At 56.7% G+C, this 10,000-nt stretch overlaps 2 non-coding genes across 2 annotated transcripts; both read right to left on the bottom strand.

The window, feature by feature from the left end:
* Positions 1 to 3,333: 3,333 nt before the first annotated feature.
* LOC124774084 lies at positions 3,334 to 3,488 on the bottom strand. The gene has a single exon (XR_007015080.1). It is a non-coding gene; the product is annotated as a 5.8S ribosomal RNA (ribosomal RNA).
* A 352-nt stretch (positions 3,489 to 3,840) lies between these two features.
* Positions 3,841 to 5,749, bottom strand: LOC124774216. The gene has a single exon (XR_007015206.1). It is a non-coding gene; the product is annotated as a small subunit ribosomal RNA (ribosomal RNA).
* Positions 5,750 to 10,000: the final 4,251 nt, after the last annotated feature.

Here is a 10,000-nt window from a genome sequence, read left to right on the forward strand (position 1 = left end):
TCGAACGCTTTAGAGACGTCGATCGATGCCACAAAAACAGAGCGACAGGAGCGGACTGCGTCGGTGAGAGCAGTGTCCAAGATGAAGGTGTTTTCCAACATCCCATCCCGGGGGATGAATGCCCGCTGACGTTCGTCCACAGCACATGCACGCATCAGGCGTGACGCGAGAACCTTGTGAAAGGTCCGCGCCAACACCGAGCAGACCGTAATGGGGCGAAAGTCAGCGGGGGATGTTGGTGCAGCCGTTTTGGGGAGAAGTGACGTCATAGTCATAGTTACTCCCGCCGTTTACCCGCGCTTGCTTGAATTTCTTCACGTTGACATTCAGAGCACTGGGCAGAAATCACATTGCGTCAACACCCGCTAGGGCCATCGCAATGCTTTGTTTTAATTAGACAGTCGGATTCCCCCAGTCCGTGCCAGTTCTGAGTTGATCGTTGAATGGCGGCCGAAGAGAATCCGCGCACCCGCGCGCCCCCGGAGGAGCACGCTAAGGCGGACGCGGCCTCGCAGCAAGGAAGATCCGTGGGAGGCCAAGGCACGGGACCGAGCTCGGATCCTGCACGCAGGTTGAAGCACCGGGGCGCGAACGCCGCGCAGGCGCGCGCATCCTGCACCGCCGGCCAGCACGAGGCCGACCAACGGCGAGAGCAGACCACGCCCGCGCTAAACGCCCGCACTTACCGGCACCCCTACGGCACTCACCTCGCCCAGGCCCGGCACGTTAGCGCTGACCCACTTCCCGACCAAGCCCGACACGCCCCGATCCTCAGAGCCAATCCTTATCCCGAAGTTACGGATCCAATTTGCCGACTTCCCTTACCTACATTATTCTATCGACTAGAGGCTCTTCACCTTGGAGACCTGCTGCGGATATGGGTACGAACCGGCGCGACACCTCCACGTGGCCCTCTCCCGGATTTTCAAGGTCCGAGGGGAAGATCGGGACACCGCCGCAACTGCGGTGCTCTTCGCGTTCCAAACCCTATCTCCCTGCTAGAGGATTCCAGGGAACTCGAACGCTCATGCAGAAAAGAAAACTCTTCCCCGATCTCCCGACGGCGTCTCCGGGTCCTTTTGGGTTACCCCGACGAGCATCTCTAAAAGAGGGGCCCGACTTGTATCGGTTCCGCTGCCGGGTTCCGGAATAGGAACCGGATTCCCTTTCGCCCAACGGGGGCCAGCACAAAGCGCATCATGCTATGACGGCCCCCATCAACATCGGATTTCTCCTAGGGCTTAGGATCGACTGACTCGTGTGCAACGGCTGTTCACACGAAACCCTTCTCCGCGTCAGCCCTCCAGGGCCTCGCTGGAGTATTTGCTACTACCACCAAGATCTGCACCGACGGCGGCTCCAGGCAGGCTCACGCCCAGACCCTTCTGCGCCCACCGCCGCGACCCTCCTACTCGTCAGGGCTTCGCGGCCGGCCGCAAGGACCGGCCATGACTGCCAGACTGACGGCCGAGTATAGGCACGACGCTTCAGCGCCATCCATTTTCAGGGCTAGTTGCTTCGGCAGGTGAGTTGTTACACACTCCTTAGCGGATTCCGACTTCCATGGCCACCGTCCTGCTGTCTTAAGCAACCAACGCCTTTCATGGTTTCCCATGAGCGTCGATTCGGGCGCCTTAACTCGGCGTTTGGTTCATCCCACAGCGCCAGTTCTGCTTACCAAAAGTGGCCCACTTGGCACTCCGATCCGAGTCGTTTGCTCGCGGCTTCAGCATATCAAGCAAGCCGGAGATCTCACCCATTTAAAGTTTGAGAATAGGTTGAGGTCGTTTCGGCCCCAAGGCCTCTAATCATTCGCTTTACCGGATGAGACTCGTACGAGCACCAGCTATCCTGAGGGAAACTTCGGAGGGAACCAGCTACTAGATGGTTCGATTAGTCTTTCGCCCCTATACCCAGCTCCGACGATCGATTTGCACGTCAGAATCGCTACGGACCTCCATCAGGGTTTCCCCTGACTTCGTCCTGGCCAGGCATAGTTCACCATCTTTCGGGTCCCAACGTGTACGCTCTAGGTGCGCCTCACCTCGCAATGAGGACGAGACGCCCCGGGAGTGCGGAGGCCGCCGCCCCGTGAAGGGCGGGGAAGCCCCATCCTCCCTCGGCCCGCGCAAGGCGAGACCTTCACTTTCATTACGCCTTTAGGTTTCGTACAGCCCAATGACTCGCGCACATGTTAGACTCCTTGGTCCGTGTTTCAAGACGGGTCGTGAAATTGTCCAAAGCTGAAGCGCCGCTGACGGGAGCGATTATTCCGCCCGAGAGCATCCCGAGCCAACAGCGGCGCGGGTCCGGGGCCGGGCCAGGTAGGTCCGTCATCCGGGAAGAACCGCGCGCGCTTGCCGGGAGCCCGAGCGCCCAAAGGGGCGAATCGACTCCTCCAGATATACCGCCGGGCAGCCAGCCAGGACACCGGGGCTCTGCCCAACAGACGCGAACCGAGGCCCGCGGAAGGACAGGCTGCGCACCCGGGCCGTAGGCCGGCACCCAGCGGGTCGCGACGTCCTACTAGGGGAGAAGTGCGGCCCACCGCACACCGGAACGGCCCCACCCCGCGGCGAGTGGAAAGGCAACCGGACACGACCCCGCCGCGGATTGCTCCGCGCGGGCGGCCGGCCCCATCTGCCGAGGGCGGAGGCCAGTGGCCGGATGGGCGTGAATCTCACCCGTTCGACCTTTCGGACTTCTCACGTTTACCCCAGAACGGTTTCACGTACTTTTGAACTCTCTCTTCAAAGTTCTTTTCAACTTTCCCTCACGGTACTTGTTCGCTATCGGTCTCGTGGTCATATTTAGTCTCAGATGGAGTTTACCACCCACTTGGAGCTGCACTCTCAAGCAACCCGACTCGAAGGAGAGGTCCCGCCGACGCTCGCACCGGCCGCTACGGGCCTGGCACCCTCTACGGGCCGTGGCCTCATTCAAGTTGGACTTCGGCTCGGCGCGAGGCGTCGGGGTAGTGGACCCTCCCAAACACCACATGCCACGACAGGCGGCAGCCTGCGGGGTTCGGTGCTGGACTCTTCCCTGTTCGCTCGCCGCTACTGGGGGAATCCTTGTTAGTTTCTTTTCCTCCGCTTAGTAATATGCTTAAATTCAGCGGGTAGTCTCGCCTGCTCTGAGGTCGTTGTACGAGGTGTCGCACGCCACACCGCCAGCCGGCTGTGCACGCTACCGAGAAAGTACCGGTATGCGAACCGCCAGGCGACGGGCGCGCATCGCACGTTTGAGGAGACGCGGCCGGCCCCACAGGCGGCCGCGACACTCCCAGGTCTGCGAAGCGGGGCAAACGCCGCGCGCTTCAGTATACGTAGCCGACCCTCAGCCAGACGTGGCCCGGGAACGGAATCCATGGACCGCAATGTGCGTTCGAAACGTCGATGTTCATGTGTCCTGCAGTTCACATGTCGACGCGCAATTTGCTGCGTTCTTCATCGACCCACGAGCCGAGTGATCCACCGTCCTGGGTGATCTTTTCTCAAGTTTCCGCCGTCTCTTTCGAGACGGTCGCATAGGCGGGAGTGAGGCGTGTGGCGGCCCCTGTTCCAGCGTTCTGTGTCCAACGGCCTCACGGCCGACGGGCGTCGTACGGCTCCACACCGGAGCGGACAGGCACTCGGGCGAAAGTCATTCAAAACCGGCGCCAGGCGCCAGGTGCCGCAGGCCAGCCGCTCCAGCGCTTCAGCGCTCGTACCACACAACATTGCCGCTAGTTTTGAGAGGCACGCGTGGTTCCGCACGCGGCGCACGGCTACGGCGAGCCGTACAGGTAGCGTGTTGCGCGACACGACACGCACATCGAAAGACATGCAGTCTAGTCGGTAATGATCCTTCCGCAGGTTCACCTACGGAAACCTTGTTACGACTTTTACTTCCTCTAAATGATCAAGTTTGGTCATCTTTCCGGTAGCATCGGCAACGACAGAGTCAATGCCGCGTACCAGTCCGAAGACCTCACTAAATCATTCAATCGGTAGTAGCGACGGGCGGTGTGTACAAAGGGCAGGGACGTAATCAACGCGAGCTTATGACTCGCGCTTACTGGGAATTCCTCGTTCATGGGGAACAATTGCAAGCCCCAATCCCTAGCACGAAGGAGGTTCAGCGGGTTACCCCGACCTTTCGGCCTAGGAAGACACGCTGATTCCTTCAGTGTAGCGCGCGTGCGGCCCAGAACATCTAAGGGCATCACAGACCTGTTATTGCTCAATCTCGTGCGGCTAGAAGCCGCCTGTCCCTCTAAGAAGAAAAGTAATCGCTGACAGCACGAAGGATGTCACGCGACTAGTTAGCAGGCTAGAGTCTCGTTCGTTATCGGAATTAACCAGACAAATCGCTCCACCAACTAAGAACGGCCATGCACCACCACCCACCGAATCAAGAAAGAGCTATCAATCTGTCAATCCTTCCGGTGTCCGGGCCTGGTGAGGTTTCCCGTGTTGAGTCAAATTAAGCCGCAGGCTCCACTCCTGGTGGTGCCCTTCCGTCAATTCCTTTAAGTTTCAGCTTTGCAACCATACTTCCCCCGGAACCCAAAAGCTTTGGTTTCCCGGAGGCTGCCCGCCGAGTCATCGGAGGAACTGCGGCGGATCGCTGGCTGGCATCGTTTATGGTTAGAACTAGGGCGGTATCTGATCGCCTTCGAACCTCTAACTTTCGTTCTTGATTAATGAAAACATACTTGGCAAATGCTTTCGCTTCTGTTCGTCTTGCGACGATCCAAGAATTTCACCTCTAACGTCGCAATACGAATGCCCCCGCCTGTCCCTATTAATCATTACCTCGGGTTCCGAAAACCAACAAAATAGAACCGAGGTCCTATTCCATTATTCCATGCACACAGTATTCAGGCGGGCTTGCCTGCTTTAAGCACTCTAATTTGTTCAAAGTAAACGTGCCGGCCCACCGAGACACTCAATAAAGAGCACCCTGGTAGGATTTCAACGGGGTCCGCCTCGGGACGCACGAGCACGCACGGGGCGGTCGCACGCCTTCGGCTCGCCCCACCGGCAGGACGTCCCACGATACATGCCAGTTAAACACCGACGGGCGGTGAACCAACAGCGTGGGACACAAATCCAACTACGAGCTTTTTAACCGCAACAACTTTAATATACGCTATTGGAGCTGGAATTACCGCGGCTGCTGGCACCAGACTTGCCCTCCAATAGATACTCGTTAAAGGATTTAAAGTGTACTCATTCCGATTACGGGGCCTCGGATGAGTCCCGTATCGTTATTTTTCGTCACTACCTCCCCGTGCCGGGAGTGGGTAATTTGCGCGCCTGCTGCCTTCCTTGGATGTGGTAGCCGTTTCTCAGGCTCCCTCTCCGGAATCGAACCCTGATTCCCCGTTACCCGTTACAACCATGGTAGGCGCAGAACCTACCATCGACAGTTGATAAGGCAGACATTTGAAAGATGCGTCGCCGGTACGAGGACCGTGCGATCAGCCCAAAGTTATTCAGAGTCACCAAGGCAAACGGACCGGACGAGCCGACCGATTGGTTTTGATCTAATAAAAGCGTCCCTTCCATCTCTGGTCGGGACTCTGTTTGCATGTATTAGCTCTAGAATTACCACAGTTATCCAAGTAACGTGGGTACGATCTAAGGAACCATAACTGATTTAATGAGCCATTCGCGGTTTCACCTTAATGCGGCTTGTACTGAGACATGCATGGCTTAATCTTTGAGACAAGCATATGACTACTGGCAGGATCAACCAGGGAGCTGCGTCAACTAGAGCTGAGCAGCCGGCCGCCCGGGAGTGTGTCCCGGGGGCCCGCGCGAACACGCAAGCGTCCGCTCAATCATTCTGCAAACAGGAGGAGGCTGAGCTCCCCTGCACAATACACCTCGAAACCCTCTCAGGTCCCGGCGGCGCGCAGCGCCGTCCCAAGTACTTGGTCGGGTTCGAGAGAGGCGCAATCGCCCGGAGTTAGGCGAGTAGACGCTTTCGGTGCGACCACCCGTGCTCCCAACTGAGCTTGCCGCTGCCGACAGAGGCCCGGGAGCGTGCTGTCGTGGCATTGCCGGCGGGAGACAACACGCGCCACCTACGGTGACCGGCAGCTCCAACGCCAGCGCCACAGAAGGACAAAAGCCCCACTTGGGTGCCGAAGCGAACTCTCCCAGCACAGCGCACGCGCCAACACATCCGCACAGCTGCGATACAAACCACCAGCGAGAACCGCTGGGGCGACCGAGCAGCAGACGGCGTCGCGGCGCCGAGCGCCGGGCGGCGGCGCATCCTCAACGCACACAGTCCTCAATCGGACCAGCACACTGAAGATGTCCACCGCGCTTCGCACCGGGCCCGCGAGGACCTACTTTGGCCGCACGGCGCCGCGCGCAGGGTGCGCCGGCGCGCAGCTGCGACGCCTGCCGCGTCCGTCGGCCGGCGCGCCTGCCACTGGCCGCCCCCACCAGCCGGCTGTAGCGCGTGCGCCCACGCACCGCGCGGCCAGCACGCCGGGAGGCGCCCCCTCACCGGCCGGGGACGGTCCCACCCAGCCACCGCCGCGTATCGCTTCACACCCAGATGCCGTTCAGTTTCATCGGCATGGTGGGTATCGCTGGAACAACCGGTTAGTACCTCAACCTATCGTCGCCATCACCGATTCACCCCTAGCGAGAACAACCGCACCACAACGGGTTACCATTTCTTCATTTGCGTAACTTCACCAGCAAACGTAGGCGTCCATCGCCATTAGCAACTTCAACGATTATTGCATGCCTGTGTCAGGTGTCACGCCACACTACGTCTGCCCACATACACGCAACAAAATGTGCACGCCTAGACAATACGTGGAAGGTGGCCCCCGTACGTATGCGATGTCCATTGCTCGAACGACTGTCAACCGGCCTCTGTAGCATGTCGCAGATATGGAACGCGGTGCACCATGCTATCACGGTGTTTGAGGAGAGACGACTAGGTCCGAATACATCAACACACAGCTCATGCTGATCGCCATCCACGGCGTCCGTTCCTCCCACACGTCTCTATGGCGTACCACACTGCAATCCAGCTCTCATAGGGAGACGACACGTAGCTGCGTGCACAATATTTGCACTGTATGGTCCGCCGTTTTTGGGCGCAGTCGTTGTACGGTCACACATGTGCCACGATGTATCATTCAGTACATAAGGACGAATGTGCAGTACAGATTGTGGTTTATGCGTACGACATCAGCGGACAGTTGACACAGGCCGCACCACAACGTAGCCTGAGTACGTCGCATGCGAAGGGCATTGAACATGCAAACTTCTCACCAACCAGCTTGCGAAGGCAGGGGGCAAGGTGGGGACGTGGGGAGGGGTGGGGGGGGGGGCGGCATGTACGTCCTGCTGCCATCCACATAACAGTGTACAGCAGGAGCATGTGGAAAGTCAGCAAGACTTGCAAGGTGTTTAACATGAAGCGATACACAGGGGAGCGGGCAGTGCGAGTAGCGAACTATATTGCGAGGGTTGCGGGTGGGCAACACTACACTAATTGAACGAGTCGTATAACAATTACAGAGCAGGTTTAGGCGACAACGTGGGTTACGTTAGCGGACAACGTGGGTTACGTTAAGGCACAACGTGGGTTACGTTAAGGCACAACGTGGGTTACGTTAAGGCACAACGTGGGTTACGTTAAGGCACAACGTGGGTTACGTTAAGGCACAACGTGGGTGACGTTAAGGCACAACGTGGGTTACGTTAAGGCACAACGTGGGTTACGTTAAGGCACAACGTGGGTTACGTTAAGGCACAACGTGGGTTACGTTAAGGCACAACATGGGTTACGTTAGGGCACAACATGGGTTACGTTAGGGCACAACATGGGTTACGTTAGGGCACAACATGGGTTAGGTTAGGGGACAACATGGGTTAGGTTAGGGGACAACATGGGTTAGGTTAGGGGACAACATGGGTTAGGTTAGGGGACAACATGGGTTAGGTTAGGGGACAACATGGGTTAGGTTAGGGGACAACGTGGGTTAGGTTAGGGGACAACGTGGGTTAGGTTAGGGGACAACGTGGGTTAGGTTAGGGGACAACGTGTGTTAGGTTAGGGGACAACGTGGGTTAGGTTAAGGCACAACGTGGGTTAGGTTAAGGCACAACGTGGGTTACGTTAAGGCACAACGTGGGTTACGTTAAGGCACAACGTGGGTTACGTTAAGGCACAACGTGGGTTACGTTAAGGCACAACGTGGGTTACGTTAAGGCACAACGTGGGTTACGTTAAGGCACAACGTGGGTTACGTTAAGGCACAACGTGGGTTACGTTAAGGCACAACGTGGGTTACGTTAAGGCACAACGTGGGTTACGTTAAGGCACAACGTGGGTTACGTTAAGGCACAACGTGGGTTACGTTAAGGCACAACGTGGGTTACGTTAAGGCACAACGTGGGTTAGGTTAAGGCACAACATGGGTTACGTTAAGGCACAACATGGGTTACGTTAAGGCACAACATGGGTTAGGTTAAGGCACAACATGGGTTAGGTTAAGGCACAACATGGGTTAGGTTAAGGTACAACATGGGTTAGGTTAGGGTACAACATAGGTTAGGTTAGGGTACAACATAGGTTAGGTTAGGGTACAACATAGGTTAGGTTAAGGTACAACATAGGTTAGGTTAAGGTACAACATGGGTTAGGTTAAGGTACAACATAGGTTAGGTTAGGTTAGGTTAGGTTACACGTTGTTGTAAGGAAAGGTGTAGGGGGGGGGGGGCGGGGGCGGCAGGTTCGTTGATAGTGATTATAGTAAGTGAATGCTTGTGACATGATCAGATTTGTCACGTCAGGATGCACCTTTGGCTTATTAGAGGCGGCGCTCCAATTCTATGCTTGTGTGAGACCTGTGTCTTTGACTCATGTCATTGTTTGTGCGCTGTGACAGGAGGTACTATTGTGATGTTGGGTGCACCGTTGTATAGGACATGTGTGGGTGTTGGTGCCTGGTCTGCGCAATGGTGGATGTCGAAAGGCTGGGATATTGTATTTTCCGCATGGACCTCCTGGTCTGGTTGTGATAGTGTGGATTGTGTAATGTGGCGGAGAAGATGCACTGGATGTTGTTCCATGCTGGTGCTTACATATTGTATGTGCGCCTGTTAGAAGCAGAGAGTGGTGCGTGATCAGAGTGTCTGGCTGACGTGTGGTTCCCATTGTGGGCAGACTCTTTCAGCATGTATACGGACAGTTGTGTATATTTGCTGTAGTTTGATGGCTCTGCATTGATTACTAATCAGCGCCGTGTGTACGGGTAATCTGGTTCCAGTCCAAAATGTTCCATCTGTGTACATTAGTGACAAAGACTCCCCCCATGCAGTGGGGCTCGGTCTGTTATAGCTCTTCCGCGTAATATATTTGCCCCACGTTTTTGCGACTGCGAGTGCGAGTGCAACGCGCATGGGGACCGACATGCTGATGGCTCGGTATCGGACGCCGTACAGTGAGCAACGCGATCGCGTCTCTCGCTCGTAAGTGGTACAGGTCGCGGCTCATGTATAGGGACAGCGGGAATGTCGCATATTGGAAATAACTCTTCATGAAACGCAAGTTATAGGGGTGGATTGCACTTTACGAGTGCGGGAAACTTCCGCCGTTCATCCGCTGGAGGTGCGAGTTTGGCGGTTGGGGTGGTGCACGAACGGGTGCGGGTGGAGTCATTGCCGGTCCACGGCTTCGTGCGGCAGAGCCACTGGAGATTGGGTGCTATGGTCGACAGAGGCTGCAGGCTTTGTGGGTGGCGTCGAAAGGCGGGCACTGTGGCGCCATCGCTGTCTTAATCGGCTTGGCGTCGCATAGATGGCGGTATCGTCGTTGGAGGAGGTCATGTTGCGGGAGACCTACAGATGGCGGTATGTTTTGTGGTGCGGACGTAGTGTTGTCAGATGCGCATAGATGGCGGTATTGCATGTGGTGTCGCCCTATTTTCATAGATGGCGATACTGTTTTGCCGGCATGGGTGGCGTAGTTCCGT

This window comes from Schistocerca piceifrons, unplaced genomic scaffold, assembly GCF_021461385.2.
Source record: "Schistocerca piceifrons isolate TAMUIC-IGC-003096 unplaced genomic scaffold, iqSchPice1.1 HiC_scaffold_961, whole genome shotgun sequence".
NCBI classification, from domain to species: Eukaryota; Metazoa; Arthropoda; class Insecta; order Orthoptera; family Acrididae; genus Schistocerca; species Schistocerca piceifrons.